This window comes from Mobula birostris, chromosome 1 (genome assembly GCF_030028105.1).
Source record: "Mobula birostris isolate sMobBir1 chromosome 1, sMobBir1.hap1, whole genome shotgun sequence".
Taxonomy (NCBI): Eukaryota; Metazoa; Chordata; class Chondrichthyes; order Myliobatiformes; family Myliobatidae; genus Mobula; species Mobula birostris.
In genome coordinates this window covers 133787926-133811060 of record NC_092370.1, presented here as the reverse complement: position 1 = coordinate 133811060, position 23135 = coordinate 133787926, and the positions used below count along the sequence as shown (strand labels likewise).

At 41.8% G+C, this 23135-nt stretch overlaps 1 long non-coding RNA gene across 1 annotated transcript in view; it reads left to right on the top strand.

Annotated features, from left to right (window-relative positions):
• The window catches only part of LOC140199993 (uncharacterized), a 123061-nt gene extending 100489 nt beyond the window's left edge, over positions 1-22572 (top strand). Inside the window, exon 3 of the long non-coding RNA XR_011886541.1 lies at positions 22515-22572. This is a non-coding gene — a long non-coding RNA (uncharacterized lncRNA). The remainder of the gene's footprint in view (positions 1-22514) is intronic.
• Positions 22573-23135: the final 563 nt, after the last annotated feature.

Sequence of the window (23135 nt, the reverse complement as noted above, 5' to 3'; positions counted from 1 at the left end):
GAACCTTTGGAATAGAAAAGCATCAGGATTCAACAGCATGGAGTTGACACTTTGGCCATAGAATCTATTATCCAGATTATCTAACTATCCCCTAAGGAAGTCCCTTAGGATGGACTCTAAGATAACTAGTAAGAACTGGACAAATGTGCTCAATAGGAAAGATGAGGTGATGCATTCCTGTCATTTATGTCGGGCATAATTCTGAGGTCTGAATGCCATATCAAATCCTCCTCCTCCATTCTGATTAATCATTCGCCATGAATTCCCAAGAATCATTGAGAATGTTGGATTTTTTGAATCAGTTTTCAAAATACATCTAATTTTTTTTTTAATTTTTTCTATATCCATCCAGTAATTTCTTTCTCAGAGAATAGGATAGAATGTCATGTTTGTCAGGCAGATGAATAATGTGCTTTGTTATACATGAACATGAAAGGTAATTGGGGACTTTGGGCTGGGAGAGGACACTGACATTATCTTGCTGATTCTTGCAGTGGGTTTCTGTATCTATCCAGTGCCTTAAGGCCACACTCCAGCTAGACCTGGTCTAGAAAGTATATACAGTACAAGGGCAAGGATCATTGGTGCCTGGTAGACGGACTTTGTACTAGGCTTGAGATCTTGACATAGTGATAGTTTTACAGGACAGAAAAGGGTCCTTCACCCCATCACATCTATGTGCTCTTTGTGACTGTACTAGATCTTAATTCTTCTAGCCTTTGTCTTTCACATAAAGTGTAAAAGGGAGGTGAGAATGAATATTAGACCATTGGAAAATGATACTGGTTGGTAGTAATGGGGAGAAAATGAAATGGTGGATGAACTGATGAAGTATTTTGCATCAGCCTTCACTCTGGCAGTCTAAGGCACTAGCAGTCTTGTAGAAGTTGCAGGTGTCAGGGGGCATGAAGTGTATGAAATTACCACAACCAGACAGAAGGTTCTTTAAAGGTAAATAAGTCACCTGGATCAGATGATGTACACCCCAGAGTTGTGCAAGAAGTGGCTGAAGAGATTCTGGAGGCATTAGTAATGATCTTTCAAGAATCGCTAGATTCTGGAATGGCTCTGGAAGACTGCAAAATTGCAAAGGTCTCTCCACCCTTCAAGAAGGGACAGAGGCAAAAGAAAGGAAACTGTAGACCAGTTAGTCTGGCCTCAGTGGTTGGGAAGAAGTTGGGGTTGATTATTAAAGGTGAGGTCTCAGGGTGCTTGGAGGCACATGATAAAATAGGCTGTAGTCAACATGGCTTCCTCAAGGGAATATCTTGTCTGACATGAATGATTTGGATGATGGAATTGATGGCTTTGTTGCAAAGTTTGCAGACAGTATGAAGATAAGTGGAGGTGCAGGTAGTTTTGAGGAAGTAGAGTAGCTACAGAAGGATTTAGATTGGGTGAAGAAGTGGCAGATTGAATACACTGTTGTAAAGTGTGTGGTCATGCAATGTGGTAGAAGAAATGAAAGGGTACACAATTTTCTAAATGGTAAATATTACTCCACTGTATAGTTTTACACAAGGGGAGCAGGTACAGACTGGAATTCTGATCACCTTGTTCTAAGAGGTCAGTTGCCTTCAGTGTAATTTCAAAAACCTGTATTTTCACCTTTCTGAAATAGCTTCCTGTAAATGAACAATGCTGGGAGCAATTATAAGGGGTAGATTAGAAAGATCTGCAGTCCTTTCCTTGACTATCAATTAATAAGATTTAATACATTCAATGCTTTAACACTCTGTACTATCAAAAGCAAGCAGAATGAAGCAGCCAAAGCGCTACTCCCCTGCTGAGTCACATTGGGATGTGCTCAAGAATCTGGAAAACTGATTGAAAAAACAGGAACTGCTTTTACAAAACATCATAACGTAATCCTGAGTAACCAGTCTCGTCTTGTTAAATAATTGATCTAACAGGCCCTCTTAAGAATCCTTTATTAAATCAGTGCCAATTAATCATACATTGGATAATATGCTTCATGGAGTTCTTGGAACGTCAGACATTCTCCATGTGACCGCGCTGGTTTCCTCCAGGTGCTCTGGTTTCCTGTTGGTAGGTTCATTAGTCAATGTAAATTGTCCTGTGCTTAGGCTGAGATTAAATCAGGGGATTACTGGATGACATGGCTCTAGGGGCCAGAGGGGCCTATTCTGTGCTGTATCTCAATAAACAAATAAAACTATGGAGTGACATTGGTTAAAGGACAGAAAACAACCAGGAAGAATTAATGGGTCATTTTCAGGCTGGCAAACTGACCACAGGGGCTTTGCTGCGCAGATCTGTTGGGGACCCTCACCCTATATATTAATATCAATGAAATGTTGAAATATAATGAACTTAAATGCACTGATTAGACAAAACTGGTTGAGAAAGTAAGCAATGAAGAGTCTGCGCAAAGATAATGGACTCTGGGCAAAGTTACAGAAGAGTGAAGTATTTGATGTTGTGCATTTTGAAAGGAAGAATAGGAAAACAAGACAACAATGAGAAGCCTTTGGACAGAGAAAGACCTTGGTACTAGGTCCATGAGACACTAGAGGGTAAAGGGGAAGTAATTAGGAGAGCAAATACTTTGCTGGCTCTAACTGCAGGGGATCTGGAATACAAAAATGCTCTAACATTTCTTCTAGACTTTGGTTAATGTTGTGTGCAATTCTAATTTCAATACCAAAAGGAGGGAATACTGGCCTTACGGAACCAGCAGATTTATTCCCGAAGTTTAGAGCTTGAAGAGAGATTAATTAATTTATTTTTACTGTATATTTAAAGATACAGTACAGGATAGGCTCTTCTGGTCCAATGAGCCGAGACACCTAGCAACCTACCCATTTAACCCTAGCCTAATCATGGGACAATTTACAATTACCAATTACCCTACTAACTTGTACAACTGAGGGAGGAGACCAGCGCTGTCAAAGGAAACCCATGCGGTCACGGGGAGAACGTACAAACTCCTTACAGACGGTGCTAGTATTGAACTCTGAACTCCAACACTCTGATCTGTAATAGCATCGTGCTAACCACTTGCTGGAAGTATCGAAGAATGTAATTTGATCTCAAAGGGACAAAGGATGTCAAACTTGACACAATGGGGGCTGAATGCTTTCCTTTAACTGGAGACAACAGAAAAGAGATGAGGGGAACTACACAGAGGCAGAGCATTGCGAACGTTTGCCGTTCTCATCCAGAGGGGGCTGTAGCTATTCAGTTGTTGTGAACAGAGGGGTGTGATAGATAGAACTTTGCAAAGTGGGAGATCAGATGAAATAGGCATGCAGCAGAGAAGTGAACGCACACTCAATGTTTTGGGGACAGCTTCTTCCCTTCCACCATCAGAATTCTGAATGAACAATGAATCCACGAGCCTCATCAATTTTTTACTTTCTTTTTGTGTTAACTTAACTTCTGATATATATTTATTATTATAATTTATTGCACTTTTTAAGTATTGCACTGTACTGCTGCCACAAAACAACAAATTTCATAACACGTCAGAATAACAAACCTGATCCTGATTCTGACCATATGATGAACCTAACAGAGAGAAAAAAGAAATTCTGGAACTAATCCAAAGATAATGTCGAAATCTCCAGGAGATTCAGTACTCTAGAGCATTGACAGATCTATTCTCCCATGAGATCAGTGTTGAACGAGGGGAAGAAGGGGATAAAACAATATACTGACAGTGTGAGAGGAAGTAAAGAGGCACGAGCATGTGGAAGTTAACCATTAATGGATACTTTTTCTCTTGTTATGCCTCTACTGCACCAGCTTGTCAAGTTTGCTATTGAAAGCAGCAGCTGGTAAATTTATACTTACAACACATCTCTAATAACCTATTTCCAACATTTAATGATTCTGTAACAAGAAATCGATATCATCCAAAACTGCTTTCACATTTTATGCTACCGCATTTTCGTATTCTTGTCCACAATAATTTGTCTATCGAGACAGAGTCCGTTCCTACCTCAGCCGGTGGAATTTATCCCACAATGAATGGTCCACTGGAGAAAACAAAACTTGAGTGGTACATAACATCCTAAACCATAAAATGTAGGAGCAGAATTAGGTAATCTGGTCCACCATTCCATCATGGTTGATTTATTACAACTCTCAACATAATTCTCTTGCCTTCTCCCCATAACCTTTGACACCCTTGGTAATCAAGAGCCTATCAACCAACACTTTAAATATACCCAATGACTTGGTCTCCTTGACCTTCCATGGCAATGAGTTCCATAGGTTCACTGACCTCTGATAAAAAAACTCCTCCTCGCCTCCCGCACTGGCCCTAGACTCTCCCACTATTGGAAATATCCTCTCTCCATCAACTCTATTCAGGCCTTTCAATATTTGCTAGGATTCAATGAGATCCCCCCTCATTCTTCTGAACCAGCGAGTACAGGGGCTTAGAGCCATTAAACACTTGTTAATCTTCTCATTCCTGAGATCATTCTCGTGAGCCTCCTATCAAATGCCTCCATTGCCAGCACGTGCTTTCTTAGATAGCGGGCCAAAAACTGCTCACAATACTCTAAATATGGTCTGACCAATGCCTATTAAAGCTTCAGCTCCCTCCTGAGGTTTTAGAGGAGGTAGGATTTGACATTAGAATAAAAGAGGAATCATATGAAGATCTTTATACTAGGGTCTTTAGTCAAAATGTATATACTTAAAATAAGCAATAGGGCAACGTGGACCTGAAGAAATGTTAAAAATATTCATGTAGACAGATGTTAGTGCACATGTTCCTTTGTGATGACTCAGCAACATAAAACTTCTGGGAAACTGGCCAGATTTGGGATATTGAAATAACAAAGTTAAGAATTGGGTAAAAGATTTGAAGTTTGCAGGCACGGTTAAAGAGTATCAGTTGACTTTGCTATCTTCAATAGATCTGATGACTACTCTAAGGCTTCATTTTTTTATGACGTGTTTATCACAACCAGGCAAAATTGGCTCATGGTGATTTCTGTCCCATCAGCAAGATTCAACACCTCTGCTCAAAGATATAGTCAGCAATGGAAGCAACAAAAATAATTAGCTTTACCTTTAGATGAACCTTAGACCAGAGGTGACAAACTCAAGTACAATTATGAAGTAAACAAGTTAGTATACTAATACAATCACATCAATGTGGAGTTGAATGACCTCAAAACAGTGGAGACGCATATCAGCTTCAGGAGAAATGAGTCTCCTCTCCACCCACTCATCATCAACAACTCTACGGTTAGCACTGCTTCAACATTCAGGTTTCTGGGTGTCATTATTTCCCAGGACCTCATGTGGGAGTAACAAAAAGGTTCAGCAGAGGATGCACTTCTTGCAGCAGTTGGTAAAATTTCATCTTCCCCAGAACTTACTGGTGCAATTCTACACTGCCGTCATAGAGAGCATCTTCACATCAGCCATTACTGTCTGGTCTGGAGCAGTGTCTTCTCACATTGTACAAAACTATAGTGGATTGCCAGGATAACAGAAAAGAACATTGGCGGCAGTCTACCATCACCGCAGGACTTGTACATATCCAGGACAATGAAGCAGGCAGTAAAAATCATCGTGGATACTCTTTCCAAATTGCCTTTTCCCTTCTGGAAGATGCTACAAGGCTATTGAAACAAAAACTTCACATCCCTTTAAAGCTTCTTTTAATCAGTTAATCTGATCAACCATTTTAATTTGCCCCCCACCCCCATCCACTTATTGCCCCTGTCACTGCACTGGACTGTAAATACTGGTCCTGACGAAGGGTCTCGGCCCCAAACATCGACCGCACCTCTTCCTATAAATGCTGCCTGGCCTGCTGCGTTCACCAGCAACCTTTATGTGTGTTGCTTGAAAGTTCAGCATCTGCAGATTTCCTCGTGTTTGCGTCTGTAAATACTAAATCAGGTTTTATAATATTATTTACATTGTTAATGCATGCTGGCAGTTTGGTATTTACGCACATTTTATTCCACATCACTTCTAACTTTATTTTTATATAGTATTTTATAATTGTTGAATGTTGTTGTTCTTTTTATTGCATGCAATGTCAACAGAGAATGGTGGCATCTCGATCAAAGGAGGTGTAATGCGCTTCTTCCCTCCACTAGCCTGCAGATCGCCCTTAAGGTGTAGCAGCTGCTTAGCCCCAAGATCGGGGTCACGAGAAGCCAAGGGAGCAAGTGTTGAATGGTTGTATGAGCAACCGGTGCATATCACAAGTTCTCTGTATGTAACCACTGACGTCAGGCAGACAGTCTCTGAAGAGTATTGATAATGGCTGGGGTCACCCATTTTGTTAAGACGCTACCCAGAAGACGACAATGGAAAATGAGTTCTGTAGAAAAGTTTGCCAAGAACAATCATGGTCATGGATAGACTACGATCGCCCACATCATACAACACGGAATGTAATGATGCTGAAGAATGCCAACACACCACAGCAATCTCCTAACACATGTAAATGTATATGGCGAATAAAGTTGATCCTTAACCATAAAGAAAATAATTCAGGGTTCAAACATCAATAGAGGCCTCCAATCACAACTGAATGCAGTAATTCATTTCATTTATATGGGACACTTATGTCTGGAAGTTTCACTGCACATTTTGGAGTGCAATAGAGTATGGGTGAAAGATATCCAGAATCTGGTTATTGACTCACTGCATCTGAAATTGTGTTGTCCTCACACCAAGATGGGGCTGTGGCTAGAAGTGACCTTGCTGGTGGGGATGTGATTAGCACAAGAACATATGTGCTTATGTCTGCTTCGACAAGTTTATTGTTGTTTTGTGATCTCAGAGAATAGGTTAGCTGTGAGTATCTAATATAAACCACAGATTCTACACTGATATCAACTGCACCTCTTCCTATCCTATAAGAACTCTATTCCACAGTTCACAGTACATTTATTATTGAAGCATGCATGCAGTATAAAATTCGTCTTCCCACAGGCAACAACGCAACAAAGAAATGTCATGGAATCCATTCGAAGGGAACATCAAACACTCAATGCACAAAAAAAGAACAAAGTGCACAAACAGTAACAAACAGGCGATTAACACACAAAATATTAAACTTCAAACAGAGAACCTGAAACAGCCCAGGAATGTTCAGTGCAGTTTAGTACTGTGTCACTCATTGACCTCCGGCTGTCGAACTGGTCCACTCTGATCAAAATTGTGCAAAATAGCAATAAAATGAGGGTAACCAAAAATCAGAAACACATAAAACATGAACTGCAGAATCCTCTAAAAATGAGTCCAATCCACAAAACACACCGATCAAAAGTTGCCCAATACCCAAGACTCTGACACCTTTCTCTGGCAGCAGCGAGCAAGAGGGAGAGGGAGACCAGTTAAACGCAGGCACCTGCTCACCTTCTGCACTCATCCTTGTGGACTTCAATCTTCATGGACTCCTAGGTTCCTTTGCACCATGGATTTTTGAATTTTCTCCTGGTTTAGAAAATAGATGACACCTTCTACCAAAGGGCATAACCATACACTTCCCAAAACTGTATTGCATGTGCCATTTCTTTGCCCATTCTCCGAATCTGTTTAAGTCCTTCTGTAGCCTTTCTACTTTCTCAAAACTACCTACCCCTCCACCTATCTTCATATCATCTGCAAACTTTGCAACAAAACCATCAATTCCATCATCTAAGTCAGGGCTCCCTAACCTTTTTTATGCCATGAACCCCTATCATTAACTGAGGGGTCTGTAGACACCAGGTTTGGAATCCCTGACCTAAATTATTGATGTAAAACTTATAAAGAATCAGTCCCAACACAGACCCCTATGGAACACTAGACAGTGCCATCCAGTAAAGGCTCCCTTTATTCCCATTCCTTTCTCCTGTCAATTAGCCATGGCTTTATCCATGCTATCCATGAACTCATAGCTTGTTAAACAGTCTCATGTGTAGCACCTTATCAAAGACCTTCTGAAAATCCAAGTACACAACATCAACAGATTCTCCTTTATCTGAATGCCTGTTATTTCTTCAAAGAATTCCAATAGATTTGTCAGGCAAGATTTTTCCTTGAGGAAACCATGCTGATTATGACCTTAATTATCAAGTACCCTGAAACCACATCCTTAATAATCGACTCCAACGTCTTCCTAACCATTGAGGTCAGACAAACTGGCCTATAATTTCCTTTTTTCTTCTGTCTCCCTCCCTTCTTGAAGAGTGGAGTGATATTTGCAATTTTCTTATCCTCCAAAACTGTGCCAAAATCTAGTAATTCTTGAAAGATCATTACTAATGCCTCTATAATCTCTTCAGCCACATCTTGCAGAAAGCCTGGGTGTACACCATCTGGTCCAGGTGACTTATCTACCTTCAGACCTTTCACTTTCCCAAGCACCTTCTCTCTAGTAACGGCACCTTCACACACTTCTGGCCCCTGACACTCTCAAATCTCCAGCATATTGCTAGTGCTTCACTGTAGAAGACTGATACAAAATACTTATTCAGTTCATCCTGCATTTCCTTGTCCCTCATTACTACCTCTCCAGCAGTCTGGTATCTACTCTCACCTCTCTTTTGCATTTTATATATCTGAAAAAAAAAACTTCTGGTGTCTTCTTATATTATCGGCTAGCTTACCTGCACATTTCATCTTTAACCTCTTTATGGCTTTTTTTTTTAGCTACATTCTGTTAGTTTTTAAAAAGCTTCCGACTGACTTTTGCTCAATTATATGCCTTCTCTTTTGCTTTTATGTTGGCGTTGACTTCCCTGTCAGCCATGATTGCGTCTCCAGTTTTTAGAGTACTACTTCATCTTTGGGATGTATTTATCCAGTGCCTTCTGAATTGCTCCCCGAAACTCCAGCCACTGCTGCTCTGCTGTCATCCTTACCAGTTCCTCCTTCCAATCAACTTTTGCCAACTCCTCTCTCATGCCTCTGTAATTCCCTTTAGTCCACTGGAATACTGATACATTTGACTTTGGCTTCTTCGTCTCAAACTGCAGGGTGAATTCTATCATATTGTGATCACTTTCCTCTAATGGTTACTTTACCTTAAATTACCTAATCTATTCTGGTTTATTACACAATACCCAATCCAGAATAGCTGATCCCATAGTGGGCTCAACCACAAGCTGCTCTAAAAGCCATCTCGGAGTCATTATGCAAGTTCTCTCTCTTCGGATCCAAAATCAGCACCAATCTGATTTTCCCAATCTACCTGCATATTGAAATCCTCCATGACTATCATAACATTGCCCTTTTGACATGCATTTTCTATCTATTTTTATTTGTAGCCTTCATCCTGGCGACTGTTAGGAGGCAGATTATAACTTCAATCAGGATGTTTTTACCCTTGCAGTTTTTTAACTCGACAGATGACAATTATACATCTTCTGCATCTATATCTCCTCTTTCTAAGGATTTGATTTAATTTTTTTTTACCAACAGAGCCACACCACCCTTTCTGCCTATCTGCTTGTCCTTTGGATACAATGTGTATCCTTAGATATTAAGCTCCCAGCTATAATTGTCTTTCAGCCTCGACTCAGTGATGTCCACAACTTCTAACTGCACCACAAGATCATCTACCCTTATTCCATATACCATGTGCATTCAGTCCTGTAATCATCTCTCTTATCGATTTTGTACCCGTTATACTGCAACTCATCCCACTGACTGTAATGTTACAATATCATCTGCTTGTCCTTCCTGACCGTATCACCACGCTCTGCTTCTGCTTGTATGCCAGCTGTCCCATCATCAGCCCTATCACTGAGCTTCCCATCCCCTGCCAAATTAGTTTAAACCCCTCCCCCACCCCAACTGCCTTAGCAAACCAGCCCACAAGGATATTGGTCTTCCTTGAGTTCAGGTGTAACCCGTTCCTCTTGTGGCCCATAGCCACTAGAAATGGAACACTTGCTCATTTTCCTCTTCTCTTCCTTCCAGCCAGGGCCCCAAATAATCCTTCCAGCTAATGCAGCAATTCACTTGCACTTTCTCCAGTTTAGCGTACTTATTTTCAAATTTTATTTATTTATTTTTATTTCAAGATACGGTGCAGAACAGGCCCTGCAGGCCCAATAAGCCTTGCCACCCAGCAACCCACCTATTTAGTACTAGCCTAAACACAGGACAATTTACAATCACCAATTAACCATCCGGACAGCAAAGATGCATACATCAGGATGCTCTTTATTGATTACAGCTCGGCCTCGATACTATCATCCACACAGAAGTAATCAATAGGCTTCAACACCTAGGCCTCAATACCTCCTTGTGCAATTGGATCTTCAAGTTCCTCACATGCAGATGTCAGTCAGTTTGGCTTAGCAACATCTCCTCCACAGTCTCCATCAGCACAGGTGCACCACAAGATTGTGTGCTTATTCCCTGCTCTACTCACTTTATACTTATTACTTTGAGGATAAACACAACTCCAATGGCATATTTTAATTTGCTGATGACAGTGCTGTTGTTGGCTGAATCACATGTGATGATGAATCAGCATATGGGGGGGGGGGGGAGATTGAAAATCTGGCTGAGTGGTGCCTCTTACCCAATGTCAACTGGACTGATTATTGACCTGGGGGAGGAAGCCAGAGGTCCATGAGCCAGTCCTCATCAGAGGATCAGAGCTGGAGAGGGTCAGCAACTTTAAATCCCTTGGCGTTATCATTTCAGAGGATCTATTCTGGGTCCAGCACACAAGTGCAGTTATGAAGAAAGCACGACAGTGCCTCTACTCCCTTAGAAGTTTGTGAAGATTCAGTATGACATCTGAAACTTTGACCAACCTCTCTAGATGGTATTGGAGAGTATATTGACTGGTGGCATCACGGCCTGGTATTGAACACCAATGCCTTTGAATGGAAAATCCTACAGAAAGTGGTGGATATAGCACAGTCCATCACAGGTAAAGCCCTCCCCACTACTGTGCACATTAACATGGAGTGTTGTTGCAGGAAAGCAGCATCCATCATCAAGGCCCCCATCACTAAAGCCATGCTCTCTTCTCGCTGCTGCCATCAGGAAAAAGGTACAGGAGCCTCACCACCAAGATCAGGAACAGTTATTACTCCTCAGTAATCAGGCTCTTGAACCAGAGGGGATAACTTCAATGAACTTCACTTGCCCCATCACCAAAGTGTTCCTACAACCCATGGACTCACTTCCACGGGCTCTTCATCTCATGTTCTCAATATTTATTACACACTTATTTATTTTTTCTTTTGTATTTGCAATTTGGCCATTTGTCTATCCTGTTGGGTGTTGTTTTTCATTGATTCTATTTTCATTGAAAGAAAATGAAGCTCAGTTTGTTTATGATAACATATATGTACTTTGATAATAAACTTACTTTGAACTTCGATAAATTTGAATATCGAGTGCTTAAGATGTGAACTTGTTTTCCCCTCCACAAATGTGGCTATGCCTTTGTTTCAAATTATTTCTTTTTTTTTTACCTAATTAATGTTTTAAACTAATAGTTGCATTGACCACTTAGGTTTGCATTCTTTCAACTTAAAATACACTTGTTTGCTCAATTTTCTGATTCCAATGCAGTCACTGAGTAAACCGTTTCTTCCCTGTGAATGCTTCCTGCCCTGCCGACTGCTCCTATCAATTTTCATTTTGGCTTTGGATTTTAAGCATCTGCAGTTTTTGTTGCAAAGTGAAAATGTTGTTATTGTGAATAGAATAAAGAACAAGCTTTGAAATGCATAATTCTGTAAAAATAAATTCCATTTAACAACTGAATTTTCAGACAATACCCATTTGAAAATACAGTCCCTCACTGTGTTCCAGAGAGGTTGGCACAAACAGGTTATCTTGTTCAAATGCAGCTTCAGTTCAAGTAAGGTTAAGGGGTCGGTACAATTGGACCTGACTGAAAGAATAGGTTGTGAAGAAGTTTAGGGAGAATGGAGAAAAAAATAGGGAAGGAAAATAGGGGAGAATTAGAGTGTAAAGAATAAAAAATTATCCAAGGAGGATAGCGTCAAGATCTATCCTGGGACATGGAAAGTGGCGTGAAGGGGCAGGTGGAGTCAATTGGTTGTCTTTATTGCATTGAGACATGCACTTGACTTTATAGCCCTCTGTTAAATCCAGTACTTTATTAATTTGCATTAGGACTGCTTTTAACTAATTCCAAATGCAAGAAGAACATGGAATCCATGTCCTCTCTTTATACTGTTCCAAACTTCCACATATTTGGCCAATGAGAAATGAACATCTTGGAATAACTTACAGCAGACTGAGAAAAGTGACATTTTGGATTGAAGTGGAGTCCAGCAAGCTATAATGGAAGGATAGAGTTTGAACAGCTTTCTAAATTCATTTACACTTCAATATTTGCCTTATTTATTTAGGCTACAGCCACGGTGTAGTGTTTTGGTCATTTTGAGATGGTGAGACGAGTGTTAAGACAAAGGACCTATTTCCATTAGCAGGGAAGTCAGTAACAAGAGGGCATAGGTTTAAGTAAATAAGCAAAAAGATTAGCAGGTAATCACAAAGAAAAAGAATTCAATGAGCGATGGTCATCTAGAACGCACTGCCTAGGGAGTGGAATTAACTCAAAGTTGTTCTTGACTAGCGTGCGCTCACTAACCACAAATTTATGAGATTCAATATTTTAGTTGCATTCAACTCTTGGTGTATCAAATAGTTGCACGTGAATTAGCAGCTAATTTTTAATATCAAAAAAGGTTAATGTTGACTATTGGGAGCAGCACAGCGGTGTAGTAGTTAGCGTAGTGCTAGTTTAGCACCAACTGCATTGATTGGAGTTGGATTCCTGCTCCCGCTCCTGTCTGAAAGGAACTTACACGTTTTCTTTGTAACTGCATGGGTTTCCTCCTTATGCTCCTGTTTCCTCCCACATTCCAAAGATGTAAGATAAGGGTTAGTGAGCTGTGAGCCATTCCAATGTGTTCATCAAAAAAAAACTACATCTGCTCCTCTTTTCTTCTCAACTTAAACCCCTCTGCTCTTTTTATCTTTGGCGATAATGGGTCGAGGCGAGGTAGGTTGCCTGTGTAGAATACAGACAGGAGGTATGTGTGTGAGGCAGGTGTTCTGTGGCCGGTGTCAGATGTGGGAAGTCCTGGAGACTCCCAGCCTCCCGGACGGCCACGTCTGCGCCAGGTGCGTTGAGCTGCAGCTCCTTAGGGACCGGGCTAGGGAAACGGAAATGCAGCTCAATGTCCTTCGTCTAGTCAGGGAGAGTGAGGTGGTGATAGACAGGTAGTCACACTAGGGTCCGGGGAGACAGATAAGTGGGTAACAGTCAGGAGAGGGAAGGGCAGGAGTCAGAGGCTAGAGAGTAACCCAGTGGCTGTCCCCCTCAACAATAAGTACTTCTGCTTGAGTACTGTTGGGGCAACAGCAACAGTGGCCTCACCTCTGGCACAGAGTCTGTTTGGCAGTCTGCCTCCCAGGTGCCAGGGTTCAGGATGTTTCTGATGACGTCCACGATATCCTGAAGTGGGAAGGAGAACAGCCAGAGGTTATGGTACATATTGGTACCAACGACATAGGTAGGAAAAGGGAGGAGGTCCTGAAAGCAGACTACAGGGAGTTAGGAAGGAAGTTGAAAAGCAAGACAACAAAGATAGTAATTTCAGGATTACTGCCGGTGCCACATGACAGTAAGTATAGGAATAGAATCGGGCAGAGGACAAATGCATGGCCAAGGGATTGGAGGAGGGGTCAGAGATTCAAATTCCTGAATTATTGGGACCTCGTTTGGGGTAGGTGTGACCTGTACAAAAAGGACGGGTTGCACTTGAATCCCAGGGGGACCAATATCCTGGCGGGGAGGTTTGCTAAGGTTATTGGGGAAGAGTTTAAACTAGGATTTCTGGGGGGTGGGAACTGAACTGAAGAGACGGCAATAGGGAGGATAGGCAGGTGATAGAGAAGGGACGCGCTCAAACCAATAGTTAGAGATGTATCTATTTTAATGTAGGGAGTATTATGAACAAAGCGGATGAGCTTTGAGCTGGGATCAGTTTTGGAGCTATGATGTTGTGGCCATAACAGACTTGGATGGTGCAGGGGCAGGAATGGTTACTTCGAATGCCAGGCTTTAGATGTTTCAGAAAGGACAGGGAGAGAGGCAAAAGAGGTGGGGGCATAGCACTGTTGATCAGAGATAGTGTCACGGCTGCAGAAAAGGAGGAAATCATGTAGAGATTGTCTACGGAGTCTCTGTGGGTGAAAGTTAGGAAGAGGAAGGAGTCAATAACTCTATTGGGTGTTTTTTTAAATAGAAACAGGGACATCAAGGAGCAGATAGGTAAACAGATCCTGGAAGGCTGTAATAACAACAGGGCTGTTGTGGTGGGAGGTTTTAATTTCCCAAATATCGATTGGCATGTCCCCAGAGTGAGGGGTTTAGATGGGGTGGAGTTTGTTAAGTGTTTCAGGAAGGTTTCTTGACACAATATGTAGATAAGCCTACAAGAGGAGAGGCTGGACATGATCTGGTATTGGGAAATTAACCTGGTCAGGTGTCAGATCTCCCACTTGGAGAGCATTTTGGAGATAGTGATCACAATTCTATCTCCTTTACAATAGCTTTGGAGAGGGATAGGAACAGACAAGTTAAGAAAGCGTTTAATTGGAGTAAGGGGAAATATGATGCAATCCGGCAGGAACTTGGAAGCATAAATTGGGAACAGATGTTCTCAGGGAAACGTAAGGAAGAAATGTGGCAGAGCTTCAGGGGATATTTGCGTGGAGTTCTGCATAGGTACGTTCCAATGAGACAGGGAAGGGATGGTAGGGTACAAGAACCGTGGTGTACAAAGGCTGTTGTAAATCTAGTCAAGAAGAAGAGCTTACGAAAGGTTCAAAAAACTAGGTAACGATAGAGATCTAGGAGATTATAAACCTAGCAGGAAGGAGTTTAAGAATGGAATTAGGAGAGCCAGAAGGGGCCATAAGAAGGCCTTGGTGGACAGGATTAAGGAAAACCCCAAGGCATTCTACAAGTATGTGAAGAGCAAGAGAATAAGATGTGAGAGAATAGGCAATCAAGTGTGACAGTGGAAAAGTGTGTGCGGAACCAGAGGAGACAGCAGAGGTACTTAATGAATACTTTGCTTCAGTATTTACTACAGAAAAGGATCTTGGTGATTGTAGGGATGACTTACAGCTCACAGAAAAGCTTGAGCATGTAGGTATTAAGGAAGAGGATGTGCTAGAGCTTTTGGAAAACTTCAAGTTGGATAAGTAACCGGAACCAGACGAGATGTACCCCAGGCTACTGTGGGAGGCCAGGGAGGAGATTGCTGAGCATCTGGTGATGATCTTTGCATCATCAATGGGGTCAGGAGAGGTTCCGGAGGATTGGAGGGCTGCGGATGTTGTTCCCTTATTCAAGAAAGGGAGTAGAGATAGCCCAGGAATTTATAGACCAGTGAGTCTTACTTCAGTGGTTGGTAAGTTGATGGAGAAGATCCTGAGAGGCAGGATTTATGAACATTTGGAAAGACATAATATGATTAGGAATAGTCAGTATGGCTTTGTGAAAGGGAGGCCATGCCTTACGAGCCTGATTTAATTTTTTGAGGATGTGACTAAACACATTGATGAAGGTACAGCAGTAGATGTAATGTATATGGATTTCAGCAAGGCATTTGATAAGGTACCCCATGCAAGGTTTATTGAGAAAGTAAGGAGGCATGGGATCCAAGGAGACATTGCTTTGTGGATCCAGAATTGGCTTGCCCACAGAATGCAAAGACTGGTTGTAGATGGGTCATATGCTGCATGGAGGTTGGTGACCAGTGGTGTGCATCAGGGATCTGTTCTGGGACTCCTACTCCTTGTGATTTTAATAAATGACCTGGATGAGGAAGTGGAGGGATGGGTTAGTAAATTTGCTGATGACACAAAGGTTGGGAGTGTTGTGGATAGTGTGGAGGACTGTCAGAGGTTAGAGCAGGAGACTGATAGGATGCAAAACTGGGCTGAAAAGTGACAGATGGAGTTCAACCCAGATAAGTGTGAGGTGGTTCATTTTGGTAGGTCAAATATAATGGTAGAATATAGTATTAATGGTAAGACTGTTGGCAGTGTGGAGGATCAGAGAGATCTTGGGGTCTGAGTCCATTGCACACTCAAAGCTGCTCAGTAGGTTAACTCTGTGGTTAAGGCGGCATGATGAAGGTGCATTGGCCTTCATCAATCGTGGGATTGAGTTTAGGAGCCGAGTGGTAATGTTGCAGCTGTACAGGACCCTGGTCAGACCCCACCTGGAGTACTGTGCTCAATTCTGGTCACCTCACTACAGGAAGGATGTGGAAACTATAGAAAGGGTGCAGAGATTTACAAGGATGTTGCCTGGATTGGGGATCATATCTTATGAGAATAGGTTGAGTGAACTCAGCCTTTTCTCCTTGGAGTGATGGAGGATGAGAAGTGACCTGATAGAGGAGAGGCATTGATCTGTGGATAGTCAGAGGCTTTTTCCCGGGGCTGAAATGGCTAGCATGAGAGGGCACAGTTTTATGGTGCTTGGAAGTAGGTAGAGAGATGTCAGGGTAAGTTTTTTTTTAAAACGCAGACAGTGGTGAGTGCGTGGAATGGGCTGCCAGCGACGGTGGTGGAGGCGGATATAACAGGGTCTTTTAAAAGACTCCTGGATAAGTACATGGAGCTTAGAAAAATAGAAGGCTATGGGTAACCTGAGGTAATTTCTAAGGGAAGGACATGTTCTGCACAGCTTTGGTTTTCTATGTGTCTATGTTTCCTTATCCTACAAGAACCTGAAACCCCATTTCTGCTTTTGGTTTCCTTGTATTGTTTCAAAGCAACAAACAGTATTATGTTGGATGTTTCAACATAAAATCCTTATATCGGTTTCTCTCTCCATACATACTGTTTGACTTGAATAGCTCCAGTATTCCTTTCATTGCAAGTTTTACATGGTTTTAAAGCTAACATTCAAAAGCAGCACAAATACTGCAATAAATGCAAAATGCTGGAGGAACTCAGCAGGTTTGGCACCATCTACAGAGATGATTCTGGCTGAGAACCTTCATTCGGATTGAAAAGAAAGGGGTGGGGTGGGGAAGACTCCAGGAAAAGAAGGTGGATGTGGGTGGAGGGGAGGGAAAGGAGTACAAGTTAGCAGGTGATAGGTGAAACCAGGTGAGAAGAAAGATGGATGGGTGGGGCAGGGAGATGAAGTGAAAAGCAGGGAGATGATAGGTGGTAGAATGGCTGAGTGAGAAGGAACTGATAGGAGAGGTCATGGTAGAAAGAGGAGAGGGAGGGGCACCAGTGGGAGGTGATAGTCAGGTGAGAAGGAAAAGGTTAAGACGGGAGCCAGAACGAATGGGAAAAAAGGGCAGGGGAGGGTGACCATAGAGGCAGCCACAGACTGACATGTCAGGATAGCATCCTGATGTTCTGGAAATACTATTAACACAGCTGGGTTCCTAAGCACCGGAGCATAAAAACCATCTTCAAAATAGAATAATCTATCAAATGATAATGTTATATTTTAGCACAAACCATTGTAAGCTGTTTTGAAATTCTTTCCTCTCCAGACCGCTTATAGGTGGATGCTTACATCTACTGGAAACTTAGTCAGTCAACACCAATGATGAAATTTTTGTGTAGTTATTATTTGCATTCAGTCAATGAAACCTACATTTAAATAAAGCTGATAATAAGCATCACCCTAGGGTCAAGCACAATAATATTTAAGGAACTTCTCATTTGTTTCTTGTTGCAATGACTTCATTTTTGGTACTGGAGGTTGCCATACCTTGGTCTCTCTTAACCTTCTGGTATTCTGCAGCTGAAATCTTGTAGCTTGCAAGGATCACCAGATTTACAATGATTTGGAGTGGATTTTTAACAATGTACGAGCTTGCAACATAGGTCAAAAGCCCTTGAAGCATCTGTTCAAAGATTCAAAATTCAAGATTATTTGTCATGTGTGCATTGAAAAATGTGTCATTTGAGTTAACAACCAACAGACCTGAGGGTGTGCTGTGGGCAGCCTGAGCGTGTTGCCACACATTCTGGCACTGGCATAGCAGGCCCACAATGCTCAGCAGAATAACAAAGACCACGAGCAACTACACAACAGCAAAAACAAGCCTTGTTCCTTCCTTCCACAAACACAGTCCTTTAACACTAGGTCAGGCCTCCAGCGAACATGACTCAGACCTGAAGATACCGGACTTCGACCTCTCCAGCAAACACACAGAGATTCAGATAATGGGGCAAAATGATCAACCCACTTGTGGTAAATAGGAAATGAATGAATCTACACCCTGTGGCCACTTTCTTGTTAGTGCAAATATCTAATCAACCAATCATATGGCAGCAACTCAATGCACAGCAGCATGCAGACATGGTCAAGAGGTTCAGTTATTGTTCAGACCAAACATCAGAATGGGGGAAAAATGTGACCTAAATGATTCTGGGCTGAACTTGAATCAAAGGATGCTTGACAGCAGTGGCAGGGCTTGAATGCTATCACCTCCTACAAAGAGAAGGCAAGTGACATAGGTGACCACAATGCTTCACTTCCATATGAGCTCAATGCCTTCTTTGCTTGTGTAAGGGGGTTTCGTCTTTTATGTTACTGCATAGGCTAATTAAAATGGCTTCTTTGTTATGTTAAACACTGAGAAAGTTCTTGCGCTAGCAGCTTGTTTTGGGTTAGACTGTGATAAGATGCTACGAACCAATTGGGATAGTTGTTATGTTTTTGGTGTATCTGAAGATATTGTATGCGTGGGGTTTTGGGTGAGAAGGCGGGAGAGAGATAGAGGATGGACCAGGTGCAGTGAGTCCGCTAACGGGGTCGGACCCTGAGCGGGGTGTTGGGCGAGGACAGGAGACGGAGACAGACTCATGTGGAGTGTCTGGTCGACTACCGTTGTTGGTCCCAAGCGGCCCGAGGGGTCGCAGGGTGAAGAAGGGTCCTGAGCTCCAACTGTTTGTGCACGAAGAGATTGAACTTTGATACATGTGGCATCTTTTATTTTTTATTAATTATATCGTTCCAGTAATATCTATAAACTGTAAATCATTTAATCGTATCTGGTGTATTGTCTGTTATTTGGGCGGGGTGGGGTACATCACACAGCATACACGCGAACTAATTACCCAGTTTGCCGGGGCCGAGGGATGTTTCCCTAGACGACAGTGAGCCGAGCGACCCTGAAGCTGGCCGGGGGCAGGGGCTACACTTGCTTTGACCATTAAAGCATGGAGGAACCATCACGAACTCCTACAGCCCCCAATGATCCTGTGATTTCAGCCTCTGAAGCCAACACAAGAGCATCCCTCAGAAGGGTGACCCCACAGAAAGCATCCAGTCTAGATGGGATACCTAGCCAAGTACAATAGACCTGTGCTTGATCTACTGGCTGGTGTGTTACTGAGATCTTTAACCTCTCACTTCTGCAGTCTGAGGTACCCACCTGTTTTAAGCAGTCTTCAGTCCTAGCAGTGCCCACAGAGACACTGGTAACTTGCCTCAATAGCTATTATCCAGTAGCACTTACATACAGAGTCATGAAAGGTTTTGAGAGGTTGGTAATAAGGCACATCAACTCCTGCCGGAGAAGGGAGATTGAAAATCTTGCTAAGTGGCCCCACAACTACATCGCACAGCAGCACTTCAACTTCCTTAGGAGTTTGTAAAGATCCTGTACATCTATAACTTCGTCAACTTTCAATGGGTGTGTGGTGGAGGGTATATTGACTGGCTGCACCACAGCCTGGTATGGAAACACCAATGCTCTTGAATGTAAAATCCTACAAAAAGTAGTGGACATGGCCTAGCCCATCATGGGTAACGACACCCCCCTCCCACGGTGCACAGCAGCACAGAGTATTGTCACAGCAAAGCAGCATCCATCATCATTGACCCCCACCACCCAGGTCATATTTTCTTCTCACTGCTGCCATCAGGAAGGTACAGGAGCCTACCAGGTTTTAGGAACCGTTATTACCCATCAACCATAAGGCTTTTGAACCTGAGGAGATAAGTTCACTCAATCCATCACTTAACTGTTCCAACTAACCTTGATTCAATTTCAAGGACTCTTCATCTTATGTTCTCGATATGTATTGCATATTTATTTAATATTATGTTTTTACCTTTCATATTTGCATTTTGCTGCCTTTTGCATACTGGTTGTCTGTCCTGTTGGTGTTGTCTTTCATTGATCTAATATGGTTACAGATATGTACTTGGTTAAAAATTTACTTTGAACTTTATGTAATGATTGCTGGTGCCAGATGAGGTGGTTTGAGTACACAACTCAGAAATCGCTGATCTCCTGAGATTTTCATGCACCGTAGCTCCTAGTTTACAGAGAATGGTGCAAAAAACAAAGAAAAAATATTCAGAGAGTGGCAGTTCTGTGGGTGAAAATGCCTTGTTAATGAGAGAGGTCAGAGGAGAATGACCAGACTGGATCAAGCTGACAGCAAGGATTCAGTAACTCAGATAACCACACATATGAACAATGGTGTGTAGAAGAGCATCTCTGAATGCACAACTTGTCAAACCTTGAAATGGTTGGACTACTGCAATGGAAGAGCACAAATATATACTCAGTGGCCACTTCATTATGTACAGGAGTTACTTAATAAAGTGGTCACTGAGTGTCTTTTTAATTAAACTTATGCTTTGGAATGAATGAATTTGTCAGAATTATATCGTAATTGCTATTGCAGCAACACAATCAACACAGGCAGCTGAGGAATAAAGTTAAATGTCTTCTCCATCTACCCAGTTACTCGCTACAGGTTGTAAATATTAATAAAGAATAATTACTGAAAGCAGAAAATGTGAAAACGTGGTCTACAGGAGTTAAGCAGCAAGCAGAAGGGAAAATGAGGATCTGACAGTGCTGAGGAAGTTCCAGAGGCCAAAGTTAGGAGATGACTGTTGTCCGGTGGGGCCCATCTCAGAACAATGAATAGCAGAAGATGGAACAAATGGCTGAAGTTGAGTGTGGCTAGGAAGTTGTGAACAAATTTTCCAATGGACTGGAAAACTTAATAGTTCACTGAATAAAAACACACAGCAGGTCAGATAGCAACTGTGGAAAGAGAACAAAATCAATTTCAACGGAATCTAACAAGGGGTCCACTATATCCAGCATTTTGTTTTGATTTCAGCGTTCCAACATCTGCAGGTTTTGAAAACACAAGAGATTCCACAGATGCTGGAACTCCAGAATAACACACACAAAATGCTAGAGGGACTCAGTAGGTCGGACAGCATTTACGGAGCAAAACAAACAGTCCACATTTCAGACCGAGATCTCTTATCAGGACTTCTGTTCTTGGCCTGAAATATCGACTGCTTATTCCTTTCCATAGATGCCCTCTGACCTGCCGAGTTCCTTCAACTTTTTGTGTGCGTTATTCTGCAGGTTTTGATTCTGATTGTCACCATAGCTCCCTGATTAAGTCAAATGCCTCAACTAACATTTTGCTAACAGGTGATTAAATAAGGAAGTGGGGTGGGGTGCAGAGGGCTCGGGTATTGTTCCAACTTTAACTTTAATTGAATATTGGTCCTCTTCAAAGCATATCACACGCTCTCTTTCACATAAGAAACTCAATCCCATTTTGCATGGCGGTGATGGGAAACTTAAAACCCATTCTTGAACAAGAAGGAAAAATCTGAAAAAGCAACAGATGCATTTAATTTAGTTCTTTTTAAAAAGTGTAAAAGTTGCAGAAAATAGACTTGCTCGTGATTTGGAAATAATTTCCATTACATGGACCTGCAAAGGTGATTGAAACCAATAATGTTACTCCTTAATCTGCAATTTGATTAGAATGGAATGTTCCAACATACCTCTAAGTCAATACAGTCAGAACAAAACAAAACTGAAGGTGGCCTGTACTGGAGATGAAGGTTTGCCTATGTGGGTATGAGAGTCGGTGGGAGGGAGGAAAGGGGCTTGTTTTGCTGTTGTTGTTCAGTTGCTCATTGTGCTTTGGTTTGTTCTTTGTCATTGTGCGATGATGCTATATTGGCGTTGGTATGTGTGGTGACACTTACGGGCTGCCCCCAACAGTGTGCTGGTTGTTAATGTAAACAGCGCACTTCCCTGGATGTTTTGATGTAAATGTGATGAATAAATTTGAATCTTGAATCTTTTGCTGTGTGCTGATACTTACAGAACAAGTTAATGTCTTCAAGCTAAACATAGAAGATTTGAAAGTCGCTGAAAAAAACACACTTGGTTATGAGAAAGAACAGGGAGAAAATCAACATTGGATACTTTTCTACTACCCAAAATCATGTGGAGGGGTAATCCACATGGTCACTTGGTCACTTTAGGGTATGATTACAAGTATCAGTTGCTCTTTTATTTTGGTACTTCATTACAGATATAGGAAAAAAATGTCACTGTAAAAAGTTAGGATATATCCTTTTTTAATGATCTTCCTTCTCTATCCATTGGGAATGTCATTTTTCTTTGTAATAAAGCTCAAATAATGCTGATCTTTTAGCAATTGTATCCATTATTGTTTTTCCTCAGATCACTATCGATCAACAATCACAGATTCAATGTCAATGAAGATTGAGACGTATACTGACACTTCTGGAATTTTGAGTACGATTATCTTCCTTATGCCTTTCAGCTAAGTAATCTGGCAGCACCATTAGTCACCAGTACAACACCTTTTTTTTTTGTGTACCTGCACTATAAATAGGTGAAATTATGGTTCAGTAATAATTTAATAGACACTCTGTCACCCTTGCCACTGCACTGCAGAGCAGGAGCACTGTAAAGACTTGGAATTTTTTAAATTTGATATCTTTATAATGTAAGAGTCAAAGAGCACTACAGCACAAAAAGATGCCATTCAGTCCATCTAATCCATGCCAAAATATTTTTTGCCTAGTCCCATCAATTTACACCCGAACCATAACCCTCCAAACCTCTACCGTCATGCACCTATCCAAATTTTTCTAAAATTTTGAAATCAAACCCACATCCACCACTTCAGACAGCTTGTTGCACCCTCCGAGTGAAAAACTTCCCCCTCATGTTCCTCTTAAATATTTATCCCTTCACCCTTAACCCATGACTTCTAGTTGTAGTCACACCCAAGCTCAGCAGAAAAAAACCTGCTTACATTTACCCCATCTATACCCT